The 13502-nt window shown below is 29.1% G+C and overlaps 1 non-coding gene across 1 annotated transcript; it reads right to left on the reverse strand.

The window, feature by feature from the left end:
• Nucleotides 1-7200: 7200 nt before the first annotated feature.
• Nucleotides 7201-7307, reverse strand: LOC139879072 (small nucleolar RNA R71). Its single transcript, XR_011769924.1, has one exon. It is a non-coding gene; the product is annotated as a small nucleolar RNA R71 (small nucleolar RNA).
• Between the last annotated feature and the right edge of the window lie 6195 nt (nt 7308-13502).

Here is a 13502-nt window from a genome sequence, read left to right on the forward strand (position 1 = left end):
TTATATTGTTATATCAAATGTCACAACTTTTCAAGAATTACTTTGGCTTATTATTAAAACTTTCGCATTGCTCTCCAATCTATTTGGATCACCTTTATTCCCATTCTCCGTGCAAGAACGAAACTTATCTCCCTACAAACATCATCTCTTCCTTGCTGTGATAGTCATTAAGAAGTTTTTACTTCCAATATTTCACTGCTAAACCACAACGCTCTCGTAAACGTCAATTCTACGATCTTTTGAACAAGGATGCAGAGGTTCCTTCATCTTATAAACAATGATTCACATTCGCATCCGCGTTTAAACTCATCAGTAAATAATAGGCCGACTCACCATTTGTGTGAAAACACTTTCTTACTCTGAAGGAGTTACCTTAAACATTTATGAAGATACTCTAAAACATTTCTTCCTTCATAGATTGTAACTAGATGTTATTCTAGTCAAGTTTTAATATATGGTTCGATATGAAACCGAAATCATAAATCTTAAAGCTACATTTTGAAATTATTTCTAAAGACAAGTTCTCATGTATACTGAACGATGTCTTTCATTTAATCGCTCATATTATCTTGAGTTCAATTAATCCTCAACTAACATCTCATTTGTCTATTAAACATCTCTTGAAAACTAAAGGTATTATGGTTACCTTTCAAACTTGAAGCTGGTACTATCTCTAACAAACACCATCCATGCATCAAACTACGTAACTGAAATCTCTATGTACTTCATTCTATTTATCTGCCCTACTATTATGGCATGAACACTCAAGACTTTAATGAGCTCAATGACACATTTACTGCTGGTATAGCATCATCTTTCCTTTAGGAAAACTAGTCAAACGAAACTCTTGTTATTCCTTGGAAAATCTCCGCATTTAATGCACTTTGTAAACGACCTATTAAGGTTAAGGATCATGAGATCAAACATGTAAACAAAACAATATACTTATTGTTAAGCACTCATTGGAATTCACGTAAGGGCCCCATTATACCAGGGAACATGAAAAAACAAACTCAATCGTTAAAATCCGTTAGGATTCACGTAGAAGCCCCTAACATACATGGGAATGCAAAGACCAAATGATACGGAAATATCCCCATCTCTTCTCAAATGCTGATGTATCCGAGAAGTCTACCTAAAACTTCGGGACGAAGTTTCTAATAACGGGGAGGTACTATAATGACCCTCATTTTTCCATTCTATATTTTTTTTTCAATATTAAATGCCCAAACAATATAATTACAACTTAATAATTAAACTTTAATCAATAATTGTTTAGTAATAAGAATTATAAAACATATTAATTAACTTTGTGAAATAATTGACAAGTTAATAAAAGATGTAAATAATAATCTAATTAACTTTTGTGAACAAAATGTAATACTAAATAACTTGTAGCATTTAAAACAATTAAACTAGAACATTAAAGGAGCCATTTTAATCAAACAAAAGTACAAGGACTAAAACAAAAAAGTTCCAAGCCCATTCCTTGAAACCCTAGCCTATTTATTTAATAAAAAAGAGGGCAAAATGACTTTTCTACCCTCCTAAAAATTGGCCCACATCATCACCACCCTAAACCCTAACTTTTCCTCCAAGTATTTTTAATCTAATCCTAATTCTAGAATCCTCTGTGTGTGTGTGTATAAATAGGGACCTAGGCTAATGCTTTTCATGCACCAAAACATACTTACAATCCTCTCTCAAAATCACAAAACCTCTCTCCCTCTCTCTCTTGGAATTCAGCTAAGAAGCCACCACCACACCACCACCATCTTCAAGTGATCTTCAAACAATCTTCAAGTAATCTTCATCGCGTTCTTCGTGTTCATCAATATCTTCAAGTGTGTTCTTCGATATTCAAGTCTTTTGATCTTCATCTTCAAGTTATCTTCATCTTTTCTTGTTAATCTTCATCATCATTCATCAAGGTAAAACCCTAGATCCAAACTTTTAAATTCTATCTTTTGAATCATGTTTATGTTCATAATCATATTCATGTTCTTGATTTTAATCATAACCATAATCATATTGTTCATAAAAAAAAAGTATACATATACATACATACCTACCGTTTTTTTTTTTTAAAAGAAATTTTTTTTGTTTGATCTTTAAATTCTAGAAGATTTGTTAAAAGATTTGTTAACAGTTTAAAAATGGAAACAAGATATATATACCACATATACATATATTTACTATAAAAAAGAAATATATATTTACATATATACACGCCTAAATATATATATAAAAAAACTATATATATATATATATACACACGACACACACATATATATATATATATATATATATATATATATATATATATATATATATATATATTTATATTACATATATATAAATTAAATAAAATAAAAACCCTAATTAACCAAACCCTAATTTATTAAAACCCTACTGTTACTAAACCCTAATCATTAATTAATTATTACTACTACATTAATTAATTAAAACCCTAATCTAAACCTACTTAATTAAATACTACTACTTATACTTATACTACTATCTAACACTTATACACTTATATTACTACTAACACTTATAATATACTACTTATATTATAATACTTATAATTACAATAGTCATTCATGATAGCATGAAATTACTCGAACGTCGACCCTGCTTAAGGCATAGGGTGATCCTTGGTACCACTATGGGACGCTTGTGGATTTCGAATGCCAAACTTAGATTTTGGTCGAGAAATCTTGGGCCAACCGGTAACAATTGGTCATTCTAGTGACTCGGCGGCGGCATAGATGTTTGGGTATGGTGCACAGTATCAACCCGACTATAATAATCATACACTTAGTTACTTTCACACTTAATAAGTGGTGGACTTATTAAGGACAACTCATTAGTGTTCAACACTAACTTACTAAAAATGGAAGCTTACTATAAATGGAAACTTTCTAAACGTGGAAACTTTCTAAATATGGAAACTTTCTAAAAATGGAATTCTACTAAAAGTGGAAACTTACTAAGAATAGAAACTTAGCAAAATGAACTATGCTTAAGTACATACATACTTAAACTTTTCTTTAACTCGGGCAAAACATCTAAACTATTCTTAATTTCATTAGGTTGACATTCGGCTCACGATCATCCAACTCATTTATCTTTCTCTTCCAAGGAATAACGAACTCTTTTCCTATTAAGGTGAACTCATAGCCCCACTCTTTATTGCATGCAACTTATTTATCTTTTTGGGGTGAGACACATGCTACTTTTACAATTTACAATTTAGACACAAGTACCAACCGTTAAACTATGATATACCCGACTATGTCCGACCAAGCCCCTACAGTGATATTTTTAATTGCTCGTTAAATGAATTCTTAATTATTGGGGGTAGGCCTATCGGGAGTAACGTTCCCGATACATTTAACTAAGTCTTTGTATTACTTGATAATGAAATTAAACAGACAAGGACAGAACAACTTGTCATTGGGGCAAATTTGAACGTTTAGTCTAAATATCACGAACTGGCATAACTTTTTGATCCCCGCGAGATCAACTTTTAAGATCTTTGTGATCTTCTTTGACAACTAAAGATCGGTGTGATCTACTTTATAAACAAATCTTGTGTTCTAAAAACAACGATAACTACTTTTGTTAAACCTATGATTTCACTCAACCTTTTTGGTTAACACTTTAGCATGTTTGTCTCAAGTACTGATTGATCAAGCTTACTACTTATGTGATTCTACTTGGACATAGGATCTCAAGAACTATCGCATTTATTATTCTTGCATTTGAAACATTTACATCATTGTAATTTAAATTCTTGTAACGACATTCTATTTTCCGCTGCCTACTCAATAAAGTTTATATCATATAGAAGTGTTCTCGTATTATAATATGTTGGTTTATTTGATATTAGTGACGTTTTCTTCCAGACCCTATCTGGAGCACGTCACATTTATATTTATAATATTAAGTTTAATTTAAGATTAATAATAATTGGGTTATTGTAAGAAATGTTTTACGGGTTTTAAAGTCGAAACTCTTTCCGTGTAACACTGCGCGATTAATAACCACTGTAAGCTATGTTCTTCCTTTTTAAATTAATGTCTTGTAACTAAGTTATTATTATGCTTATTTGAGCCAAAGTAATCGTGATGTTAGACTAAATATTAAGACGGGGTTATTGGATTTTGTACCATGATTAGGGTTTGGACAAAAGACCGACACTTGTGGACATTGGACTATGGACTATTAATAGATGGGGGGTATTGTCTAATCGAATGACAACTCATTGGAATCTGTCGAACATATCTTCAAATTAGTTAATCTAATAATTATTAAATGATTATGAATGTCCTATCTAGTGACGTTTATACGACATCCTTTACAATCATTTAATTAATTATTCAGGTTGGGTAATTGATTATTCAAACTGATCAAGTGGGTAAATTAATATTCATATCTCATTAAAACAGGGGTGGATTACATACAAGGGTAATTGGTGTAATTGTTAACAAAGTATTAAAACCTTGGATTACACGCAGTCGATAACCTGGTGTAATTATTAACAAAGTATTAAAACCTTGTTACAGTTTGAATCCCTAATTAGTTGAAATATTTGACTTTGGGTATAAGGTTAATTTGACGAGCATTTTATAATTATGACCGATGAACTATTATGGTCAAAAACCAGATAGGTTTCAAATAAATCCAGGACAAAGGGCAATTAACCCAGGGTAATAAATTAAAATCAAAAAGTCATACATCATGATTACGGAAGTTTAAATAAGCCTAATTATTTTATTGTATTTCTCATCGTACTTTTAATTATTGACATTTTATTATTCGCAATTTTATATATCGTCATTTAAATATTGTTATTTATTTTACGCATTTCAATTATTGTCATTTATCTTTACGCCTTATTTAAAATCGACAAACTGGTCATTAAACGGTAAAAACCCCCTTTTATATTTTATTATTACTATATATATATATATATATATATATATATATATATATATATATATATATATATATATATATATATATATATATATATATATATAGTTGTTAAAACTATAGTACGTAATCACTAGCTCCCTGTGGAATGAACTTACTAAAAACTACACTACTCTACGATTAGGTACACTGCATATAGTGTTGTAGCAAACTTTAGGTATATCCCATAAATAAATAAATAAAAATTGTGTTATTTGTATCGTATTTCGTATTAAAAATAATAGTATTTCGTACGCCTCCGCTGCATCATCAAGTTTTTGGCGCCGCTGCCGGGGATGCCGAAGCAAAACGCTATATTTTTGTAAACTATATTTTTGTAAAAATATATTATTTCGTATTTCGTAAAAATATTTTGTATTTATAATAAGTGTAAAATAATATATATATATATATATATATATATATATATATATATATATATATATATATATATATATATATATATATATATATATATATATATACACATATATTTTTAAGAGATTGTCTTTAAAAAGTATTTTTATTTAGATTCTTTTAAAAATATAAATTTATTTTTATTAAATTATTTATCTTTTATTTTGTAAAAAAAGATGCCGAGTTTTGAACCTGCAATTTTGAGTCTGCACAAAAAACTGAACATGCAATGTCATGCGATCGCATGATCCAGCAGCACGAATTCCATGCACTCGCGTGGGGTTTAGCTGGCAGGCCGCATACCTCGTACAGCATTTAATACGGCAGTAGGGTTTTAATTATAATTATTATTATTTATTCTAATTAGGGTTTAATTATTTAACATATTATTAATTTTACTATATATAATTAGTAATATTAAGTGTTATTATTATCATTAATTATATAAATTAATACTTTTATAAAATAATAATATAAAAATAATATTTTTATAAAATTTGTATTTTTATCATTTTAGTTATAATTTGTATTTTTATCGTTTATTTCGTAATATTTGTCATTCGTAATTAGTTTTAAACTTAGTTTTTTCCGTAGTTTTTCTAGATCTTTAACTTTTGTCGTAAAATCCCTTAAGTGCTTTTTCTTTAGATTAAGATATAGGCGCTTTAGAATTTTGCGACACAGTTTTTAGATTTTAGTGCTTAATTAAATTATTGCCGTTTTGGATATAGAATTCCTTTTAAGCTTTAATACCTTTAGACGCAATTTTTAATTTTTATTTTTTAGACTTTTAAGTTTCGACGTTTTTTCTTCTTTTTATTTTTCGACGTTTTTTGACGCGTTTCTTTTTCTTTTTCATTTCTACGCTCTAGTTTTTAGGACATAGATTTTTATCTTCTTTAAATTTTCACGAAAAATTATTTTAAGCGATTAAATTAATAGACATCCAAAATTTTCTGGTTCGTAGTAATAGTTAGATTTGTTAGTGGCGAGTTGTGGGATTCTGATTTAAAGGGTCCTGGCTACCTGCTGCATCTATTGGCTATTCGAAACGTGGGCAAAATCAGAAAAGTCTATTAAATTGATAGCTTATATAATTTTTACCTTTATAACTAATAGGATATTCAGTGAATGCACCGAGCAAAACGTTCACTACCTTTCACACGTTCACCACCTATAACTCGATCAAGACATCTAGCCAATATTGTCGCCGTTGATTTTTCTTTAGAATCATCATCTAGTCGAACAAGTACTCCAATTCAAATTTCTGATAATCCATTTTTTGAACCCGACTTCATAATTGAGAACCCGGAGGATATTAAAGGACAATTCCAAGATCCTGAACCACTAAGCATTCCTCCTGAACCACAAACCGTTAAATCAGAATCTTCTAGTGATTCAGATTCAACAAATTCAATTATGGATGTAACGGAACCTCAAAGTATGGAAGACTGAATGATAGCCACACGCACTGGCCAAGGTCACACCATTATTCGGCCAGATGTTAATGCGCCAGATTATGAAATCAAAGGACAAATCCTACACATGGTAACTAATCAATGCCAATATATTGGTACGCCAAAAGAAGATCCAAACGAACATCTTCGAACCTTTAATAGGATCTGTTCTCTATTCAAAATCCGAGAAATTGAGGATGAACAGATCTATCTCATGTTGTTTCCCTGGACTTTAAAGGGAGAAGCCAAAGATTGGTTAGAATCGTTACCTGAAGGGGCGATTGACACATGGGATGTTTTAGTTGAGAAATTTCTTAAAAGATTCTTTTCGGCATCTAAAGCCGTAAGACTTCAAGGAGAAATTGTTACGTTCGCGCAAAAGCCAAATGAAACATTATATGAGGCGTGGATAAGATTCGGAAAGTTGTTGAGAGGATGTCCTCAACAAGGTTTAGACACTTATCAAATAGTACAAATATTCTACCAAGGTGTCGACGTTGCTACACGAAAAGACATCGACACAGCAGCCGGTGGTTCCATTATGAAGAAAACCGCTACCGAAGCTCACAAGATAATTGATAATACAGCCTCCCACTCTCATGAGTGGCACCAGGAAAAAGATATTTTTCGTTCATCTAAAGCGGCTAGAGCCGATTCTAGCCATGACTTTGATTCTGTTTCCGCAAAAATAGATGCTTTCGAGAGACGAATGGAAAAGATGACTAAAGATATTCACACGATACGAATCAGTTGTGAGCAATGCGGTGGACCATACTTAACGAAAGATTGTCACATTGAGCAAACGATATAACAACGTGAGAATGTTTCCTACATGAACCAAAAGTCGGAAAATAATTATCAAAATAATTATCAACCGCCATAGCCAAACTTCAATCGAAATCAAATTATTCTTTACAATCCAAATGGACCCAATAATAACTAGGAGTAGGTGAGCTAAGTCCAATGAAAATGAGTGTTCGACTCCTTGATCAAACCATTAAGCACCCAGTTGGAATTACTGACAACTTACCCGTTCAAGTAGGTAATTTAACCTTTCTAGTCAATTTTATTGTCATTGACATAGAAGAGGACTCAAACATTCCTCTAATTTTAGGTCGACCATTCTTAGCGTCCACTGGGCGTTATTTGATGTAAGAGAGGGTAGAATGACACTTAGTAATGGTGAAAAATTGATCACCTTTGTGATTCAAAAGTCTAAATCTCCACCAACCAAAACCGTTGAACCAATAAAAACGATTGGTAAGAACCATATTTTTTTACCAACTCCAACGGTAGTGCTTAACAATAATAAAACTCCTAAGTGTGGGGAAGATGAAGTAACACCTAATGATGACTTGATAACAAAGAACCCTATTGTTGATACAAAATTAAATGACTCCGTTATTAACAGTTCAATGAAGAAACTTTATAAACGGATTTACGATGCTAGAATTAAGGGGAACTTTAAGTTATGTAACCGGTTAGTATCTAATCTGTCACCTAAAGAAAAGGTGAAACTAATTGAATTAGTGGATAATACAGAAGAAGCCGACCAATGGCTTAAAGCAAAAGTCACAGATATGCAAGTTGATTATGGTCCAAGAGAAATTGACTATGAAGTTAATCACAATTTTGACACCACAGCTACCTAAGTGAGGGGAGATTCAAATGTTCTAAGAAAAAAATGTTGTATAGAGTTAGTTGTTCTGTTTTCGTGTAGTTCCATGAATGGAATCCGATTAGTCTTTTCCACTAGCAGACACTAAAGAACTAGTTTTCTCCCCCCATTCTGAATTTTTTTGTTTCGTAGGTTTTGTATAAAATTAATATGCTTTTTAAATTTAAGTTTTATGTGAATTTAAAAATAAAATTTACTTTATTTCATTAAGTTTAAAAAATGATTTCTAAAATTCGTCGTGAGTTAAACACTAGGACATAGAACCGAAATTGCTTTACCCAAGGACGGGGCGAAAAATTTTGTTATCATTATTTTAATATTATTGATCTAAAGTATGCCAAAAATATTATATGAACGTGGGGTAATATACCAAACTTCAAAAATATGTATATATATGTTTGTATTTTATGTATAAAACAGGGTAAAACAGCGCACTTTCAAAGACTATCATCAAGTTCAGCAAAAGCTACTAATTTTGATGATGAGACGCAAAATATCAAATGTGATATAATAACTGCAGAATGAACAAATGATGTGCACCATTTATCATTCGAACAAACAATATGTTTGCAAACTCGGTATTTTTAATCATTTTTCTACGCTAATCACCCTCATGAATTTAAATTTTTACTGATTTCTTGTAAATGAGGGTATTGCAAGATCTCAAGTGTGGGGAAGGGTTATAAATTCTCCCGGGTTTACACTTGGTTTAATTGCCAAATTTTGTGAAAATTTGAAAAATTTTCAACTAAATGAACTCAAAATCATGTTTATACATATTTATGAACGATAAAACTAGGTGAAAATACCGAAATTATTGTTACCTCGGAAAGGACATAAATTGAGAAACAACCCAATACGCTTGAATTCATTTAAAATTCTGGACCGTTACTCGCTTTACTAGAGATCGAGAAGATAATAAAAAGGCCAAGAGCTCCAAAATATAAGAGAAAATATAAAGCCCAATAACAACACGGAGGTTACAAACCGTGGATATTAATATGAATAGCAATATAAAGACAGGGTAGAATTAAGAATAGTATCACCCTAAGGTAATAGTAGAAGTAAACAGATTTTTCTGGTGGAAGACTGAAAAGAAGGATGACAGAAATGATAATTAGAAAAATATCAAGGATTAGAACGGGATTAAGCATTTTCACAACCTTTTGGATGTATGGACTAAGAAAGAAAGTATAGGAATGGTGAGAATAATGGAACGGAAGAGCTTAATTTATAATGGAAATATCAGACAGAGTAATCAAGGCAGATCACCGTATTTAATTATAGAAATCTTAATTTCCTTACCCGCTGAAGAATTAAATCTTTTAGATTTTGAACATTTTCTATAATCCCTTGAACTCCAGAAATCAACCCTATCTACTTCAAAAGTTATGACAAAACTTTATTTTCTCATTTCACTCTTTTGTGATAGCTTCACTCGTACTCTTCATATAAACGAATTGTTTTATTCATATTACTCTATTGTAATAAAACTCTATCTATCAACTCATATTTGTTATGAAAACATTTTAATTGTTAGCCATGACGACCTCGATCAAATTTCGGGGACGAAATTTCTTTAACGGGTAGGTATTGTGACGACCCGGGAATTTCCGACTAAATTTAAACTTAATCTTTATATGGTTTCGACGATAAGAAAAGTCTGTAAAATAGAGTCTCAAAAATTTTCAAACTGTTTTCACGAGTTCATTTAACATTTGACTTTTTTCGACGATTCACGAACAATTGTTTGTAAATAAATGTGGGAATATATGTATATATATAAATGTAAATAAATGGGTATATATAATAATGTGAAATATACAATACAAATTAATTAGTGGAAATAAATATGTAAAATAATATATAATATAATAAGGTTATAAATAAAAAGAATCTATGTATAAACATATATGATCTCTAAACATAATTATTATTATATGTATATTGTAATATATAAAAGAAATATAAATATTATGTGTTGAAATTTATGATACCTATTTCTATTATGAAATAAAATAATATAGTAAACATTATTAATGTATTCATATTTACATGATATAACTAATATGCAAACACAATTATATAATAATATATATATATATAATGTGTAAATATTAAATATTCAGTATATGTTATTATATAATAAACTCCATAATTAATAATAAATAATATTAAGATATTAAATTAAATTATAAATTTAAAATATAGCTACTAAGGTAATATTATTACTACTTTTAATATTAATATCAACATTAGTATTTTTAATATCATTATATTAAATATAGATATAAAATTAGATATATACAAATATTATCATTAATTTTATTATCATCATACTAATATATTTAGTACTATTAATATTATTATCATTAATAATATTATTATTATTTTCACTAATATTATTTTTATGGTGACTTATTACTAATATTATTATGACTTTTATTATTATTATTATTATTATTATTATTATTATTATTATTATTATTATTATTATTATTATTATTATTATTATTATTATTATTATTATTATTATTATTTGTAATTAGATTATTAATAATATAATTATAAATATTAATTATTAATAATATTTATATAATTCGTTCGTACAGATTTTTGGATTCAAATCTGTTTCCCATAACTATCAAAGTGTAATAAATTTTTATGTATATCTGTTAATTGGTACGAACCAGAATATCATGTCACTATCTGATTATCTTTTCTATTTTTTATATATCTCTGATTGATATTCCTGTCGGAATTTGTTACCAATAGATATCATCATCGCTACCATACAAAATCGATCAGTTAAATGATATTTTATGATTCAACAACTAGTACTCTATAAAATACCTACTGCATTTCAAGAATTAAATAGAAAAACCAAGAAAAAAGGGCACGAACACCCTGTTGTTGCTGTTTTAAAATTCTCCCCTTTTGTCTGTTAATCATGAACAACCCAGGCTCGATTGTTTCTATTTCTGATACAAGTTTTAAACCAAACTTAAAATAATAGTTATGATTGTATGAGCACTGATCGACCAGGGTAGTGAAGAAGAAGGGAAACTAGAAAATAAAAAGGGTTAAATTGATTTCTGTGGAGAATTAAAATAGAAATGATGAATTAGAGGAACGGTCTGTGTGGGTGTCGGGTTAATGAGAGTTCTAGTGTTCGATTCCAGCTGGTGGCATCTTTATTTTTTTTTAAACCTATTCTTGTGAGGTAGTAATCTTATTATTATTTTTATAATTATTTCATTGTTATTATTATTATTATTACTATTATTATTTATAATTGTTGTTATTTAATAATATAAGAAATAAGATTACTAGTATAATTAATATTATTATCATTTTTGTTATGACTAATATTATTATTATCATTAAAAAATATATATATAATTTTATCACAAATATAAATATTAATTATCATTTTATCATTTATTATTATTATTATAGCACAATTATGATTATGATTATTAATAAGTATTATATATTTATGAACTAAACTTGGAAATTATGGAAATTTTTATGATCTTGACTCAGATAAGTATTTAGACATATATAAGATTTATATTGGTTAGGATATAACTATGATCGTGCATACTGTAAACGCAGTATCTTTACATATGTAAATATAAATATAAAACCATTAAGTTCTTAAGATATTAATAAGTATTATTATTAATAATATTATTATTATGATCACTACTAATATTATATTATTATTATCATTATTATTATTATTATTACTAATATTTAACTTAGTATAATTAGAACTACTGTTTAGATAAAAAAATGAAATATATAAATAATTATGTTTAACACATATAACATAACAAAAATATTATTTTTTTTATAAAAAGAATATATGAAACATAACTATATTATTAATATAAAAATGATATAATTAATAAGTTATATAAAAACTTATTCGGTTACGATTATATGTTTTAATGTAAATATACAAATGATATAGGTTCGTGAATCCAAGACCAACCCTGCATTGTTCAGTTTCGTAGTATGAATATTTTTACTACAAAATATTGGATAGTGAGTTTCATTTGCTCCCTTTTAAATGCTTTTGTAATATATATTTTTGGGACTGAGAATACATGCGCTACTTTTATAACTATTTTATGAAATAGACACAAGTAATCAAAACTACATTCTATGGTTGAATTATCGAAATCGAATATGCCCTTTTTATCATGTCCGAAGTTGTCCCGGAATGATGAAGTTGTCCCGGAATGATGGCGAATTTATCATGTCCGAAGTTGTCTTGGAATGATGGGAATATTCTATATGCATCTGGTTAAGGTCGATTACCAGGTGTTCAATCCATATGAATGATTTTTGTCGCATCTTGTTAAGGTCGATTACCAGGTGTTCAATCCATATGAATGATTTTTGTCTCTATGTATGGGACGTATATTTATGAGAAATGGTAATGAAAATCTTGTGTTCTATTAAAATGATGGAAATGATCGATTATGATAAACTAATGACCTCACCAACCTTTTGGTTGACACTTTAAAGCATGTTTATTCTCATGTATGAAAGAAATCTTCCGCTGTGCATTAGCTCATTTTACGGATATTACTTGGAGTCATTCATGGCATATTTCGAAAGACATTGCATTTGAGTCGTTGAGTCCATTAAGATTATTATTAAGTCAATTATAGTTGGATATATTATGAAATGGTATACATGCCGTCAACTTTCGATGTAATGAAAGTTTGTCTTTTAAAAACGAATGCAATGTTTGTAAAATGTATCATATAGAGGTCAAGTACCTCGCAATGTAACCAGATGTTGAAGACTTCGTCTAGATGGATTAGAATGGGTCTCTACAGTTAGTCTCGGAGCGGTGGTCTTAGTGAACCAGGTCTTGCATTAGTGTTTCTAACTGATAGTTGTTTAGATGTATTAGTGGGTCTGGACTTCGACCGTGTCTGCATGTCAAAAGT

This window comes from Rutidosis leptorrhynchoides, chromosome 11 (genome assembly GCF_046630445.1).
Source record: "Rutidosis leptorrhynchoides isolate AG116_Rl617_1_P2 chromosome 11, CSIRO_AGI_Rlap_v1, whole genome shotgun sequence".
Classification (NCBI taxonomy): Eukaryota; Viridiplantae; Streptophyta; class Magnoliopsida; order Asterales; family Asteraceae; genus Rutidosis; species Rutidosis leptorrhynchoides.